The sequence below is a fragment of the Nicotiana tabacum genome, chromosome 6 (assembly GCF_000715075.1).
Source record: "Nicotiana tabacum cultivar K326 chromosome 6, ASM71507v2, whole genome shotgun sequence".
Taxonomy (NCBI): domain Eukaryota; kingdom Viridiplantae; phylum Streptophyta; class Magnoliopsida; order Solanales; family Solanaceae; genus Nicotiana; species Nicotiana tabacum.
Window position 1 is genome coordinate 141,858,769 of NC_134085.1, and position 18,274 is coordinate 141,877,042.

An 18,274-nucleotide genomic window follows, 5' to 3' on the forward strand; every position below is an offset into this window, starting at 1 on the left:
AGGTTCCCCATGGCGTAATAAACACTGTCTTCTTCGCATCCTCTTTGTCCATTAAGATCTGATGATAACCCGCATAACAATCCACAAAAGATCTGATCTCGTGCCCAGCGCAATTATCGATCAGGATATGAATATTGGGTAACGGGAAATTGTCCTTGGGACTTGCTTTGTTGAGGTTGCGGTAATCAACGCATACCCTGATTTTTCCATCCTTCTTTGGGACTGGTACTACATTGGCCAGCCACTCGGGATACCGAGTGACCCGAATGACCTTCGATTGTAATTGCTTAATCACTTCTTCTTTGATCTTTACACTCATTTCTGTTTTAAATTTCCTTAGTTTTTGCTTGACCGGAGGGTATGCCGGGTCAGTGGGCAATTTGTGAACCACTAAATTGGTGCTCAATCCAGGCATATCATCATATGACCATGCAAAAACATCTTTGAATTCCCTGAGAGTTTCGATCAATTCTGTTTTGACATTCGGCTCAATGTGGACGCTAATTTTGGTCTCTTGGATGTTATCAGCGTCTCCTAGGTTCACAGCCTCAGTGTCATTTAGGTTAGGCTTGGGTTTCTCTTCAAATTGGCACAGTTCTCGGTTTATTTCTTCGAAGGCTTCCCCTTCGTCACATTCGGATTCATTATCACAAACGACCTCTTGCATCATTGAGTCAGATTCAGATTGATTTATTAGACTAGGTCGAAGATCCGCTGTGCATGCCATGTCATTAGGACCAGTAAAAAGAGAACTGTTCAGAAAGAAAAAGAACAAAACAAGAAATTAAAATGGGACAAAAGAAAAGAACTTTATTAAATTTGCAGGATAAAAAGGGTTCACACTTTTACAAAACGAAAGTAAAACTGGGATTACACCCTTGAATAATCCGATCAAACAAACAAACAAACAAAACATTAATCAAAGCCTACTACCAAGACTCCCCTCGGACAGGAAGAGGAGTAACCGTCCAATTGTTGGTCTTGGCCTCAGGCCCCACGAATTGTATCTCTGCTCTACTGGAACCCTCTCCAGCTTCCACCATACTGACATCCGCGAATAGTCTCTCAAAACTCTGATTTAGGTCTTCACTTATGCCGATCAAAGGTCCTCGAATCTTTGGGATCGCTGACCCCTTGGCACTAGCTTTAACAAAAGACCTTGAGAGGCGTGGCACTGGTTTAGGCAGAGACCAGACCCTCTTCTTCATTTTTCGCGCTTGCTTCCTGTCCGCTGCGGTTGGTTTGAACCCCAACCCGAAAGTTTCCAGATTCTTAGGAAGGGAGACAGGTTGGACTATCCCTTGAAGTTCAACTCCCAGGCCTTTTCCCGGCACAAACCCATTACCCAGCATTTCTGATACCATCATGACTGTTGCGGCAGCCACCCTAGGGTGCGGGATGATTTCTCCTTCAGAAATTTTGTCGGCTGACCCTTGTATCGAGAATCTGGTAGACCCAGGGACCCTTGTCACCAGTGGTCTCTATGAAAGGCACAATGGTTCCTCCCATGGTGCATGTTGTATCCTCGCCGTGCAACACGACCTCTTGTCTTTCCCACTCGAACTTCACTGTCTGATGTAGGGTGGAAGGCACCGCTTTAGCTGCATGAATCCAAGGTCGTCCTAACAGCAAGTTGTAAGATACCGTGGCGTCCAACACCTGGAATTCCATGGTAAATAGGACCGGACCAATGGTTAATTCAAGTACAACATCCCCCACAGTGGCGGTTCCGTTTCCGTCAAACCCCCGGACACAGATGCTATTCTCCCGGATTCTTCCACGGTCAATCTTTAACTGGTCCAGGGTGGATAACGGACAAATATTGGCGCTTGAGCCGTTATCCACCAATACTCGAGTTACCACCGAGCCTTCACATTTGACAGCTAGGTATAGAGCTTTGTTATGCTCCGTACCTTCCACCGGCAGGTCATCATCTGAGAATGTTACCCTGTTCACCTCGAAAATCTTGCTGGCGATGGTTTCCAGGTGGTTTACAGAAATCTCACTGGGTACATGGGCCTCGTTCAATATTTTTAACAGGGCCCGACGATGTTCCTCGGAATGGAGGAGTAATGACAATAGTAAGATCTGGGCAGGTGTTTTTCTCAGCTGCTCAACCACAGAATAGTCTTGTACTTTCATCTTCCTCAGGAAGTCTTCAGCCTCTTCTTCTGACACTGGCTTCTTGGTTGCCACTGGGTTGGTTTTTCTTAACTCCACCGGAGCAAAACATCGACCTGATCGAGTCAGCCCTTGCGCTTCACAACTGACTTCTTCCACCTGTTTTCCTTGGTACGTCACCACTGCTTTTTCATATTTCCAGGGCACAGCCCTGCTGTCAAGCATTGGCAGTTGGACCACCGGCTTTATGGTCACCCGTTCTCCACATACCCCTTTCAACATGATTGCCGGTGTGGGCAGGATCCCTGGTATTACCAACTTGCTTGACTCGGGTTGGCTTGCTATGACGGACGGGCTCTTACCCCATATTACTACCGGCTTGACGCCTTTTCCCTGCGACTGTACATTTGTTCCTCCACTGGTTAAGACTTCTTTTGGGGCAGCTTGGATCATCATCACCGTTTGTGAGGGTTTTCTTAATTCTCCCCCCTCACACACCAACTCAATCATGTGAGTTTCGTGGTGCGCTGGCAGTGGGTTTTGGTTGATGTTAGGAGCCTCCGGTGTCTGGACCTCGATCTTATTGGTGTCAATAAGATCCTGTATGGCATGCCTTAACTTCCAGCACTTCTCGGTATCGTGCCCGAGCATCCCTGAACAGTATTCACAACTGATTGAACGATCCAAATTCTGAGGCGGGGGATTTGGTTCCCGAGTATGGACAGGACTAACCAGACCCAATTGCCGCAGCTTGTGGAACACAGCGGTGTAGGTTTCTCCCAGTTCGGTGAAGGTTCTTTGCTTCCGCAACCTGTCATTTCTGGCATCTGGATTTCCCCGGAAACCTGCCCCTGAAGGATTTCTATATGCCCTTGGTGGAGGGTAAGTGTTTTGTGGTGGTGCATATATGTTCTGGGGAGCCGGTGCGCGCCATTGTGGGCGAACCGGAGGCTGAGTGTATACCTGGGCTTGGTGTACGGAACAATGTGGTTCTCGAGGTGGATAGAAATTTTGTGGTGGGTTGTATGGGTAGTTTGACCTGTGAGGCCTGGGTTGGTTGTAGTGCGGCCTGCCAGCCCTAGACCAACTGCTTGCCTCGATCGTGGCAACCTCTTCTTTCTTTCTTCTCAGCGCACCTCCCGTGCCGCTTTGAATAGCCTGGGTTGTGGCCTTAAGTGCCGAATAGTTTAAGATCTTGTCCGACCTCAAACCTTCTTCTATCATGACCCCTATTTTGACCACCTCGTTGAAAGATTTTCCAACCGTTGTCACCAAGTGACCAAAGTAGGTTGGATCCAATGTCTGCAAAAAGTAGTCTACCATCTCTCCCTCTCTCATGGGAGGATCGACCCTAGCTGCTTGTTCTCTCCAGCGGAACCCGAATTCGCGAAAACTTTCCCCGGGTTTCTTCCCAGTTCTCAACAACGTGAGACGGTCAGGGACTATCTCCAGGTTGTACTGGAAATGACCTGTAAAAGCCTGCGCCAGATCATCCCACGTGTACCACCTGCTGAAATCTTGCCTGGTATACCGTTCCAGTGTAGATCCACTCAGACTTTGGCCGAAATAAGCTATCAAAAGCTCATCCTTGCCTCCTGCCCCTCTCATTTTGCTACAGAATCCCCGCAAATGTGCCATGGGATCACCGTGCCCTTCATATAAATCAAACTTGGGCATCTTGAACCCAACCGGGAGTTGGACATCTGGGAAAGGGCACAGATCTTTGTATGCCACGCTGACTTGATTGCCCAGCCCGTGCAAGTTCCTGAAGGATTGCTCCAGGCTTTTGAACTTTCTTAACACTTCATCCTGTTCAGGGGCCTTAACCGGCTTCTCAACCTCTGCCGGTACTTCCAAATGGGGATTGTAAGCCTGTGGTTCCGGTGCGTGGAATGTAGGCTCAGGGGGATAGTATTGTGTATCGTGAGCCTGAAACAATGGCTCACTGGTCGTTCGCTGCAAAGGGGCTGATGCAGGTCCCACAAAAATGGGAATATTGGGTGTTGGGAGAGGTTGATGGGGTGGTGGAGCTTGGGAATCGTGAGGGCTTCTTTCTTGATGATAGAGGGGATTTGGGCGGCTTGTGGAAGGGCCAGAGTGAGGGTACTCCGGCACGTGTCCCAGTGTCTCAGGGCTCTTTTGCGTTTTGGCCAGGGCTAGCTGCATTGCATGCATCTCTAGTCCCATCCTTTCAATCTTTTCCATTGCCTCTTTTAGCAACTGGCTCATCGGCCTTTCTTCCTCATTACTATTCTCTGAAGTAGTCATGCTTGTTGCTACCGGTCCTTTGGATCTGGTTTGGTATGAATGTGTTGCCAGAATTCTTTAACAACTAACTGTCTGGTATCAGACAACAACAAACTTTGTTAGTGTTAGAGCTTAACAGATTTGATCATAACACATAGAGGATGCAATGCACCTAGGCAGTTAACCGTTTCTACATGCTTTGTTTCAAACCACATGCGTCATCCCGGTTTGTTCATTCGTCTCTTTTTAAAGTATTTTGCGAAACCCCCCGTTTTATTTTATTTACATTTTTTCTTTATTTATTAAAAGCGGTCGAATCTTATGGGGATTGCCTACGTATCACGTCCCCGCGTGAATCAGACCAGGCGTAGTTCTGCCTTAAAGTAAAGAAACACACAATTCTTGTGAAATCATTAAATTCATTCTCAAAATTTTGCTATTACAAATTACATCAAGCAAGGAATAGCAATAGTACAGACTCCACAGTTCTTAACCCGTTTTGACTAAAAGAAAGGAAAATAACATATGGAAAAACGACAGGACTCAACCAAAGATTAATTTTCCAACTTAGGGACCCGCGAGGCATCATTCGGCCTTTCCGCGGCCCTTGGTGTGAGGTCCCTCTGCAGGTTTTTCAACTCATTCATGATTCGGTGGACGCAACCCATGATGGAAACAAGGAGGGTCTTTCGAGGCTTTTGCTCGCATGCCAGGCATCTCATGTAGATGTAATGCCCAATCTCGTCGATCTTTCCCCGGATGTTGTCCCTTTCTGTGAACAAATGCCTTATCTGTTGGTTCTTCAATCCCAGTGTTTGCGCATTGTTGGCAAGCTGATCCTGGAACATCTCCATTTGCCTTTCCATTCTGGTCATTGCATTGTAATATTGCCTTCTGTCGGCTTGGGCATTTCGTGTTTGCTTGAGGATCCTTTCTCGAAGAGAGGCATTCGTTTCCCTTAATGTCCCGATGCTCAGTTCATACTCCCTTATGACTTGTTGCAGGCGCTGCCTCCGAGCCATCGCACCCTTTGCCCACTTGGTTCGCAATTTTGCTGCGCTGGCCCTGGCTTTTTCCAAATCTTCCTGGCATTCCGCAACCTGATCTTTTAACCCTGCTATCAATCTTTTATCTGCCCGGCTTCTTAGCTGGCTATTAGCCTCTTTTTTCATTCTCCGGATCTGAGCTTTGAGGATCTCGCCTTCTCTGATTAACTTGTTCTTTTCTCCCTTGTGGGCAGCAGACTGTAATTGGCACTCAAACTTCATATCCTGAACTTGTTGCTTCAGTTTGCCTGCTTTGACAAGATATTCCTGCTCTTTGGCCAACCAGCCCCACTGTTCTTGTGAAGATTTGGCAAATTCTTGCAGGTGAGGTCTTTTGGTCGGTCTTCCAGATGATGTCTCCCCTTTGTACCAGGCCTGATACCCGGGCGAAACTTCCCCTTTTGCCCGATTCATTACACAAGTATTTGCTTCTAAGTATTGACATTGGCTCCAAATTTGACGAACCCTTGCTTCAGGAAACCGGCCGTCGGGACTGATCTCGATTACCTGGATGCTCAGATCCTCGTCTTTCGGCACTATCTGATACCTCCCAAGTTGCCTTAAAACCCGATGCGGCGCGTATGGTTGAATACTCTTAAGTCCCATCAAGAGAAAATGGGGCCTGGCTGCTGGCATGTATATGACTTCGTCGATCGGTAACCACCCTAGCGTCCACTGTATTTGACTGGCGTTGAGGGTATGGAAACATGAGGTCCATGCTGTGACTCCTTCTGGCAGGTAGGTTTCATCAACTCTGGTATAGAACTCCTCTATGCAGGTCTTTCCAGCGGACCCATGGCTCAAAAACTGGGCTCGGTGACATAGGTGTTCGGTCATCCACATTTTCAACAACAAATTGCAACCCTCGAAAAAGCTTCCTCCGGCTTTGCAAGAAGTGAGTGCCCTGAATATATCAGATACTATCATGGGCGCCAACGTACTATCACTCTGTGTGAGCAACGTACTGACGACCCCTGCTATCTTTATGTCAATATTCCCATCTTTTCTTGGGAATACTAGTAGTCCTAAGAAAGTTATCATGAAAGCAATTCGTCTATGTTCTTCCCACTTTTGGCGATTACCTTTGCTGCACAACTGGTTTTCTGGCTTGTCGAATCCTCCTATGTGACCATATCTTTGATATATGAAACTCATGCTGCAAAAACCTTTTGCCAAGTCAGGGTTATGAATTGTTCTGACTATCTTTAAGGAGTCCAGGAACCGGTGTATTGCTACAGCTCTTGGAGCAATCAGATATTTGTGCCTCAAAGGAGTCTCAGTGCTGCCGATATACCCTGCTATTTCTTCTAAAGTTGGGGTAAGTTCAAAATCTGAGAAACGGAAGACATTGTGCGCAGGATCCCAGTGGGGGACTAGTGCTCTTATGATATCTCCTCGTGGCCTGATATCCAACAAACTCGTGAGGCCTTTCAGATACTTCTTGATTTCATCATGCCCTTCTTTGCCCAAATCATTCCACCAGAGCCGCAATTGGAGGGGAATTTTATTCATGATTGAAAAGGGTTCAGTCGGAATCGTGCTCATTCTGCACATTTATTAATAAGATTTTAACAAACGACACTTATCCTGATAAAAACAAAAATATATGCGATTTTTGTGAATTTTGAATTTTCGTATATATATAAAAACTTTCTAAAGATGTCAATAACGGAAAATATTTTGGATTTTTGTTTCGAAAACTGGGAGACTGAAAGGACTTTTCTATACCTTCAGCAAGACAAATACTTTTGCCACAAATAAAGATATATATACATTTTGAAGTAAAGAAAAACTTTTGAATTTTTCATATATATACATATATTTGCAACAAATAATAAAAGTAAAGACAACATAAGACTCCTTTTTTATTATTATTTTCATAAAAAAAAACATTTTAAAAATAAGATCTCTTTTTTTTTTTAAATTTTTATGACAAGACAAACTCTATATTTCTATTGATTATTTTATTTTTTGAAAACAGAACAACGACTTTTCAAAATTTTGGCAGAGTTTTGACAGTATTTGTTTTTTCTTTTTTTTTTCAACAATAAACAATCAACTCCTAACCGTTATTTCCTTTTTTTTTCACAATATTCCAAATATTCAAACACCGGTCAGCATGTGGGCATGAGACAAATAAATGCACGGAAAACAATAGGATGCATCAGAATGGTCTTTTCATATCAGGTTGCTAGTCCTAGACGGACCCAACCCCTGTGTTGAGTCCCCTAAGTCATATGCAACATGATGCAAATAAGCGTTCCTACTAGGGATCCGGCATGAAGTCACGTTATTCTATGTTCAAAACCTGGGTCGGTGTTCTAGACAGTGTACCCGAGCGGACAACTCGAGTTGAGGAAGGAGCTCCTTTCCGGGAACCAAAAGGCCAGCCGGCTTAGAAACTTTCCGAGCCTCTTTTATTTAGGGTATGACACTAACAGAATAGGGAGTCTCAACCAGTGAGCACATCCCCGGAGGTAAGAAGAGAAAGGTTTCGGCACAGTTTATATACAGTTCAAATAATATCAAAGCGGTAAAAGCAGCATTTAGCACATTAGGCTCAGGACATGTAATAATCAGATAATAAATAAAGCCAAATAATAACAATTATTCTAAGCTCGAATTCTTAACCCTGAACCAGTGGTTCTGGGTAAATACTGTTCCCCAGCAGAGTCGCCAGAGCTGTCACACCTCCTTTTTCCGCACCCGCGGGGCGCAAGGAGTTTTTCCAATTAAAGGACAATCGAAAGGGGATTTATTTGTTTATTTCAGAGTCGCCACTTGGGAGATTTAGGGTGTCCCAAGTCACCAATTTTAATCCCGAATCGAGGAAAAGAATGACTCTATATTACAGTCTGCGTACCAGAAATCCGGATAAGGAATTCTGTTAACCCGGGAGAAGGTGTTAGGCATTCCCGAGTTCCGTGGTTCTAGCACGGTCGCTCAACTGTTATATTCGGCTTATTTATCTGATTTTTAATACAATTATGAACCTATGTGCCAATTTTATCTTTTATCCGCTTTTATCGTTCACTGTTATTTTTATAGGACTTGCAACGTCGTGAAAACATATCTCGAACCACGTTACATCAATGCACCCGTGGTTATTGATATATCTCGACTCGGTTGAGATTTGGATTTGGGTCACATAAATGTGCACCCGAATTAAGAAAAATAAATTATTTAAGACGCGCCTAAAGCAACTAACGTATGGTTGTTTTGGGGAGGGCCGTAAAATTCGCTAAATGACCTGTCCCGAATTCTAAGTGTTTTAATATATATACAGTTGGAGGGCCCCGTAGCTGTGTACATTTTTTATTTTTGACGAGGCTCGTCTCGTTCTACTTTTAAAAGGAATTAGCGACGTCATGGATATGCCTCTCGGATCACGTCACAATCAATGTACCCGTGATTAGAAATACATTTCGAATCCGTCGAGATTTGGATTTGGGTCACATAAATGTGCACCCGAGTTTTTAAGAAGGTAAGGCTTATTAAAGCGCATCCTAAAGAGACTAACATATTGTTATTTTCGGAGGGTTGTGAGATTTGCTAAACAACCCGTCCCGGAAACTAAATGCTTCAATAATATACATTTAACAAGGGCCCCGCATCTGCGCGTTTTGTTTATTTTCGTCGAGGCTCATCTCGTTCTTATTTTTAAAGGATATCCTATAGCAACTACGTTTCTTGTCGTGTTCGTCTCTATCAATTGAAAACAGTAGATAGTCCTAATTAATTACATGCTTGCAAGTTGTTTGTAATGTAATTAGGAAATGCTTAAAAATCAGGACCGAAGCTGCGTGCACAGTCGGCCAAACGAATAATCATGGGCCCAAATCCAGCCCACGCGCGGTTGGCCAGACCTGGGCCGCTGCTCGTTCGATGCGGGCCTGCCTGGTCTGTCTTCGACCTGGGCTCGACCCTTGTGAGGTTGAGGCCGTGAACTTGTTCTGGGTTCTATTGGCGTGGTATAAAGGGATCGCCTATTAAAGGGAAAGAAATTAACTAGTAGTGGATAGTTTTCATGCTTGGCCTACATTAAAGAATATACTACACAGTTAAACTAAGTCTAAGATACAACCTATTATATTGGGAATATTTTCACCTAACAACATACATATATAAACTAACATTCAGCTAATCTACATTGATATATACTGGGCATACAGGCTACTTCCATTGTCAAAACAGGAATGAAAATTATTATACAGTACATGATATCTAATGTAACAATCTATGTATAAAAGTCACTCTTCAGGTCTTTTCTTTTGTATTCATGCTCAACTTTCCAATTACATTTGACAGAGTATTAGTCATGTACCTGGTATAGAGAGACAAAAGAAGAAGGAAATGATCAGCTGGGCAGTATGCAGTAAATACAGCAGCAGCAGACACACAGCAACAACACAGCAACAACCAACTAGACCAAGTGTTTTCCACAGCCACAGATAACCAACAATATCTCCCAGAATACAAGGACTAGCAGATAGTCGAAACCAAGCCAGCAATCCCAGGAAAGAGTAAGGAAATAACAGCAGTAACTGAGGGTTCAAATGCAGTAAAACTAACAGTTCAACAACCAACAAACAACTCAGCCAATGCAAGCAACAGAACTTGGCCAAGACAGCTTTGACCAATATGCACTCTTGTACAACTTTCAGGCAGTGTTTGGTTACAATGTCTATTGGAAACTACCTTGTGTTTACGCTATTGTGATTTGGGACTCACTAGACCTCTCTTCAGACTAAAGTTTTTTCTTTCTGAAGACTCAAAAGTCCAGCCTAAGACTCAAAACTCCAGCCCTCTCTTATGTTCTAAAACAGCTTATTTATAAGCTAATCGACCTAGTGCAGCTAAGCTGCCTGCATCCTCAACTTTGCAGTCTGCCCCTCCCTATTAAGCCCATCCTAAGCATCTTTTGATGCCAGCCCTTTTGTTCCCCACGCCTGGCTTTCTTTAATCAAGAGTTATGGGTTCATTTTAGTATTCATTTTAAATTCCCATGCTCTTATGTCTTGTTCCCCATTGGCATTAATTTAATCCCAAATTAGTACCCTACTTGTCAGCTCATTTAAACTAATCATTTTTGTTCTTTTCAAACCCCAGACTACCCTTGCTAGCCCTTGATTATCACTGCCCTGCCCATTACAGTATCAGGGCACTTTGGGCTTTAACCATTCGATTTCAGAATTGCCCCAGCCTGGCTTTTTTGATTGTTTACAAGGTAGTTACAAACTAATATTCATAGGCAATGCCCAATTCAAACCACAATACAGGCTCATTAGTCACGCGACATTATTAGTTCGTTCGATTCATTAGTTATAGAAAACTAATCGACGACATTTATCGAGTCGACTATACTAATTATAGCAGGTAATAATCAATCGCTCACATAAACAATACATTTAGGGACCTAAAGGGCATCAGCCAATTTTTGTTCAATTACTGGGGCCTATATGAGTTAACTTATCTGACGATTAAACTAATCGACGATCATGTTTATCACAGAGCACATTCAGAATCATACACAGAACACAATCGACCAAATAAAAGGTCTTTACAGAGATGAAAGAAATCCGAATGAAAAAAAATAACAAAAAAATAACAAACAAACACAATGAAACATGTTGACCACTTAATCAAAACTAACACAAAAGAAAGGAAAACTTACCGAAAATGTTTAAATCAAACAGACCCAAATCTGATTCAACTTCGAACTTTTGAGGCCGAACAAACTTTAATCAGGGTGTTCTCACATGAGAACGCCTTGATTAAGGTCTATTAGACCTCAAACCCATGTCCAAACCGGCCGGATTCCCCAGGTGCATGTGTTCTAAAGTCTGGATTTCCAGATCTGATTTTTAGGGAGTTGTGGGTAGATTCGGACCAAACCAAGTTTGGTTTGGTCACGAGGAAGGTCGGGGGAGTGTCTGGTATGAAGATGGGATGGTTTGGCATAGATCCGGGTTCGACTCAAATCTTCAAATGAAGATTCGAGACGAACGAAAGTGATTCGAGGCTCGTGGTTAGTGGATTCGTGTTCAGGACAGTGAGGTGGTCCTAGGGTGTTCAGGAGGTGGTCACCGGCGTTCGTGCCGCCGGCTTTTGGTGGAAGGGAAACTAGGGCGGCGTTAGGGTTTGGGGGTTTCAGGGTTCGGGGAAGGAGATGACTGAAGGGTGGGGTTGGTATAGGGGGTGCGGGGTACGATAGGAGGCTTATATACGGGGAGGCTGATTGGATCTGAGCCGTTAGATCAGATGATCTCAACGGCTTAGATCTGATACTGAGAAATGAGACGGGGTCGTTTGGTAGTTAAACGGGGTCGTTTGGTTTAAGTGAGGGGTTGGGTCAGGCTGGTTATTTGGGTCGGGTTTGAACATGGGTCGCTGAAAGAGGTCCTGAACCGTTGGATCGGCTGGGACGGACGGCTCAGATTGATTTGCCTGAAACGACGTCGTTTCAGGAGGTGCCTGGGTAGCCGGTTTTGGACTGGACCTGATCGAATTGGTTTGGGCCTATTTTTGGTTTATTTCCTTGGCCCAAACCGTTTTCTTCATTCTTTTCTCCCTTTCTTTTTTCTCCTTTTTCTTTTCTTCTCTTTTTTTCTAATCTTAAGACTAAAAATAAAATGAAATTCAAACAAACATAATTATCAAAATATTTAAATAGGTTAAATCGCACCCTAGAATATTTTTGTGAATTTTTCTTTTACTGAATGAATTATGGTCTAATTACCAGATCATACACATTTTGTACTTTGTTTAATAATGTAAAAATGGACAAAATGGACAGACCCACACATGACTAGCAGCACACGTTACGGAAAATTGAAAATTGTACAGTGAGGTCCTTTGTTACTATTTCTTTTGGAGTGACTGTCCGTGAAGCAAAAATCACGTGCTTACAGGTTTCATATGAAAAATTCTTCTTCTCTTGTTTCTTCTAAAATTATCTTTCTTCTTCATTTAGGTCTTCTTCTTTCAACCAAACCATACTTTCTTAATCCCAAATCTTGTATTAAATTATAACTCCCGATGAAAATGAAGGTTATTGGGAAAAATTCAATGTTTAATTAAAGTTTAATGGTAAAACTCACGATTGAGACATGGTATAGCCATTATCGGAGGAGATAGAGAGAATATTTTTAAAACAAATGACCATGTGTTTATCCTTTCATCCTCTTCCTTTGATTTTTTAACCCCCCCAGACATTTACCCATTTAATTTTTTTATTAGTTAAAATTCTTAATTAAATTGATATATCATATTAGGCTGAATAAATAGAAGGGTGTATCACACTCACCACTAAAAAATCGACGAGGGACTTTTAATATATAGGTGTATATAGTTAAGGGAGATTTTAGGAACACTGGTTAGTTTAAGTAGATAACTAACAAAACGTAATACTTTAAGGTTTTGTTTAAGGTATTCACTTTATTTAATAATGATGGTCAAAGTTGATGCAATCTATAGACACAAACTTATAATTAAACTTGTTTTGTGGCTTTAAAGATACGTAATTTAGTCCAATACTAACTAATAATCAAGAAACCAAACGTGTAAATTAAAGAAGCAAGTTGAATCAAACCAATGCTTAAGTGAGTCTTGACCTCGAGCTATGATGGCCTCGAGGTAGGTCAATAAGAACAGTAAATTAAGGACAATAAAGTTAAGAGACAATTCTGATGAATAATGAGCAAGAAAGTAAGAGTTTATATTCTTTTGCTAATGATTAATGATCCGTTACAAATGATTTGGGTCCCCTTTATATAGTAGGGGATCCTAAATAAGGTACAATTCCAATTTTAGTAAGGAATCTTATTATACAGCTGTCTAACCGCTTAGTACAAATCCGTTCCGGAATTTACGTCGTGATTTTAGGGCCACCGCGAGAATCTCGCTCTTTCTGTTATAAAATCATAATGGTATTATCTCGAGGTTGATCATACTCGGCCCCGGTATTCATCGAACACTTTGATCTTCGAGCTTTGTATTATGCCTTCGGGCTCGAGCTCGGTCCATATCGAACTTGTTTTTGACGCGACCCCTTGAGCCTACAAAATCGAGGGCACGTGATTTTGACAGTATACAGATAGTTCCTGCATTTCTTAGAATAAAATGATAAGAAATGACTTGAGCCTCGATTTTCCAGAGTCCTTGATGATGACGTCATTCCCGTGAAGCAGGCACTCGAAGTGACCGAAATGTCCCGTCAGTTCGCTTTCCCAAAACATTAAATGCTTCACCAGTGGTGGTCAGCCACGAGCACCAATCGTCGCCGCTTGCCTATAAATACACGGTTGGATTTCGGAAAAAACTTTACTTCAATCTTCAAACCGCCTTCAAACTCCTTCTAGACTCCCTCTCTTCATCTCTCTCCCTCACTACCCGTTACCTGATTCCTATTAGTGCTGGAAAAACACCAATTTCCGCCTACTTCCGCCTCTACTAATCCAAATCAATGGCCAAAACTTCCAAAATAGTTCCTCAAAAGGAGAAAGCTTCCTCCTCCTCTTCCCGACCGGCCGGTGATAAAGCGCCGACCCTTCACGAGATCATTCCCGGCCCCTGTGTTATACAGAAAAATTTCATAGTTGAAAATTTCCCTGTGATTCCAGGTCGATGTGAGCATGCATCGAGGTATATTTTCTTGATAATGGAGAAGTACCTCAAGGCTATGAAGAAGCAATGTGGCTGGGGGGGACAAGGTCGTGGTACAGATCCCTGCCCCCGAGGAGAGTATTACTACTCATGTGGAGGGGTTCTTAAGTGTTTACACTTACCCCTTCATGTTGGCTCCCCTCTATCTAATTGTGATCGACTTCTGCAAGAGGTATCAGGTCACCCTCGGCCAGATCCATCCTTTTTTCTGGTGTATAGTGATTATGCTTCACTATTTCTCCAGCAAGGCCGAGAGGCTGGAGTTCACCCTCAACCACCTTATCCGATTGTATTGGCCTCAGCTTTTCTGAGGGTTGATCAAGCTCTAATGTCGATCGAGCAAGGCCTTCTTCGCTAGCAATGCCGATGATAATGACCGGGGAAGTATGAGCCGGTTCGTGCGAGTGAGGACCTCGGACATCATTCCCGAGGGAAAAATGTCATTCCCAGAGAAATGGAACCCCGATCATTAGTGAAGTCCTTTTCTCAGTATCCTCTTATATTCCATTTTCGCATTGTATGATGCCTTCATCTTTTTTGTAGAGGTTTCTTGGACGCCTCATGCGATCCCCGTCCTTGAAGACTGGGTCCGAAAATTTGCTGCAACCTCCTCGTATGATGAGCGCAAATGGCGTGACTTGTCGAGGGGAAAATGGGAGGCCAAACATCACGGTAAGTCCTTCTCTCAAGTTTTTGATGCTTTCCCCTTTATGGGAGATATCTCCTGATCTTCATTCATGTAGGTATTGGAGATGCCTCTGAAATGAGGCCAGCCCCGCCCGGGAAAGAGACCGAGTCCCCGATTCCAAAATTGGGGAAAGATAACAAGAGAAAAGGGTCTTCGAAACACGAAGACCCCCAAGACAAGAGGGCCCCTACTCGAACGCGAATGAGGAGACTCATCCATGTGGACATAGACTCAGTCTATCAACTGAATGATGAAGAAGAAGACGAGGGCGAATAATCGGCGCTGGTGACCCGAGCCAGGAAGCCAGTTGAAGCCATCAAGCCCTCCAACCGGAGACCCTGCCTCATGGTGAGGAGGCTCTGAAGAAAGACTTAGGCAAATTCCCTGAATTGCCTAAGGTCGAGATTATTCCTTCACCTTCAACAAGCACACCAAAGGGGACAAGTCCCGAGATCCCTAGAGCTGAACAGAGCGCCCCGAGCAATATGCTCGATGCCATGACAATAGGTCACTCTCCTCCTCTACCAACATATTCTGAGGAGGCAATAAGGGAAGCTCAAGCTCTACGAACGCCTGACCCAAGCGGAGTCATCAGTGAAGAAGATCCTTTCCGGGATTGCTTTATGGGGGTCGATGATGATGCCTACCTCAACAACACATATTCCCTCTTTGAAGAGGCTCACCGTATTTTCTCTCGGGTAAGCATTATCTCCTATCGCTGCAATTTTTTTTTCTCCCCTTACCCTAACTGATATCTCCTTTTCTGTGTAGTCCATTACCAAGTTTAGGGACGAGCTGAGCCAATGTTAGGCTGAGCTCAAGAAGTCCTCGGATGAAAGGAAGGCCCTGAGTCTCCTTTGCAACCAAAAGGAGGAGGAACTCAAGGACCTTCGGGCAGACTTGGCAAAAGCTCATAAAAATGAGGCCAAGATAGACAAACATGTAACCATTATTTTGAAAGAGTATGGTCTACTTGAGCCAACTATGGAGGCTAACACTTCAGTATCTTAGCTGCAGCAAAAATTTGAGATGATCGGGCAGCTTCGAGGGGAGGTCGACCAGGTTAAGGCTGACTGCAACCGGTAAAAGGAAAGTATGGACCGGTTTGCTGCTGAGAAAGTGGCTGCTTTAGCCAAACTAGCCTCGGTTGAGACCCAGCTCCGGGGTGCCAAAGAGAAAACTTCGGCCCAGGGAAAAAAGATTGATGAGCTCGAGGCCAAACTTGCCGAAATCGGAGCTGAGGTTACCGAAGCTAGGGCCAAGGTCGAAAAGACAAAGGCCACAACTGATAAAACAATCGTTGTATACTTAAGGGATGCTAAGGTTGTTCAAATGGAGCTAAGGGAAGCCTCCGACCGGGAGAAACATAGCAATGATTTGGCTAGGTGCCAATCCCAGAGGGAGACCCTCAAAGAGATCCATGCTCGAGGTTTCAACCTCACCGAGGAGATAGCCCAAGCAAAAGCGCTCGAAGATGATGCTAAGTTTCTCGTCTCTTCTTACCATGATGATGATGAAGGTACCCAAGGCGGGTTCGATAATAAAGTTGGGCCCGAAGATGGAGCTTCTCCTGAGGAAGAGACCATCCCTGGGCGTAGATAGAATTTTTCTTTCTCTTTTTATAAGACCTTTCATCGGTCTTTTGTACATATCATTTTCCAAGTATATAAAAGAAGAATTTCCTTGAATGTTTTTTTTATGTTTCCTACCTTACAAAATTCTTGTAATGACTTCATTCTTTGAACTATGTGTTTTGAGGTTTTATCTCAGATGTTTTCTTCGAAATTGCCATGGTCGAGTTCGAATAAGGTTCGAATTTTGGGGCATAGACCCTTACGGGTTCGTGCCAGATAATGGTGAGTCTCTGAGCCATAATCAAGCTATTATTTATTTAGGCTTGGGATAATAGAAACCTTGGATTCGGATTGTGTGAGAACAAGGTCTCGAACCCTAAGTGTATTGTCCCTTAGTCTCTTTTAGATCGAACCATTATGGCCTCTAAGAGATGGCTATCATTTCCCTTTTTTGGCTTAGAAGAATTAGTAAAAATTTACATATGCTTTGGCATGCATTTTTTTTACCCATTGGGTTTTTGAGGTTTCGGTGTCGATTGGACCCCTTTTGTTTTTAGTGCCTTAGCACAAATTTGTATTTGAATGATTCGATACCTCTTAAGGTTTTTCGAGGGCTGATTTTATCGAAGTCATTTGATTATTTTGCAAAGGGTAACCTTTATTTAACCGGTTTTCTGAGAATTTGAAGGCCTATTTTCATTGTGGAATTTGGATGTCTCCGAGCCACGTTATTTCGGTCGTAGCCTTTAATATGGATGTAGCCTTCGGGTGTGTCTCTTGGACTTGTTTCCCGACAACCTTTCGAACTTGTTCGAAATGTTAGTCCCCGAGTATGATGGCCTTGTTCTTTGCATTGAGGATGCCTCTTTGAGGTCTTATAAATTCGAGTTTAGATAACTCGAATATGTTGATTGTCGATGACAGTTCCCGAGTATTCGAGGTGTATTTGCGTTTTGGCCCTTGAGCCATTTTTCACAGAATCACAAGTATGAAGCTCGTATAGTAGCAAATTTCTTTGGGACACAAAATGTTTGATATAGAAAGAATGCTTTTTTGAATAATTCATATATGCGTACATGTTTTTCCATCGGGGCTTGACTATTCTATATGGATACGGTTCATCTGACCGTTTGGCCTATTACAAGGTTTTTTCAATCGAGGCCCTATTTGGCATAAAGTATTTTTCTCGAAAATATAACCTCCGAGGATGATGCCCCCCAATATTCGAGGTTGATTGAAAAGAAGCCTTGGATAGTGTTGAATTCTCCCTAGGTAGAACATAATTGTTTCCTCGGTAAAAACCTCGTCGGAAAAACCCATTTGGGATAAAACCCGATATAAGGGAAAAAGAGTGCAATGCATACTTTAAAACCTAAGATCTTCATGTAGAAAGGTGCCTTCGACGTCTTCGATCGAACATCTACAACGAGTTAGTCTTAAATACAAATGGAGAAAAGGAGAAGGTCATACCTTAGCAGTAATATCGTTTGAGTAGTGATACATTCCAATTGTTTGGCAATTGTTTGCCTTCCATCGTGCCAAGTTTGTAAGATCCTTTACCGATAACTCTGATGACTCGGTACGATCCTTCCTAATTCGGGCCTACTTTCCCTTTATTCTGGTCTCGAGTATTGAGGGTGACTTTCCCTAGAACTAAGTCCCCGATTACGAAGTGTCTAAGGTTGGTCCTTCTATTATAATATCTCTCGATTCTTTGCTTCTGCGCAGCCATCCTAATCAGCACAGCTTCCCGTTTTTTGTCTAATAGCTCGAGGCTAGTATTCATAGCCTTGTGATTTGATTCCTTCGATGCATGTCAAAATCTGGTGCTGGGTTCCCCGACCTCAACTGGAATCAAGGCCTCTGAGCCATAAACTAAGGAGAACAGGGTTACCCTCGTGCTGGACTTCGATGTCATTCGATATGCCCAAAGA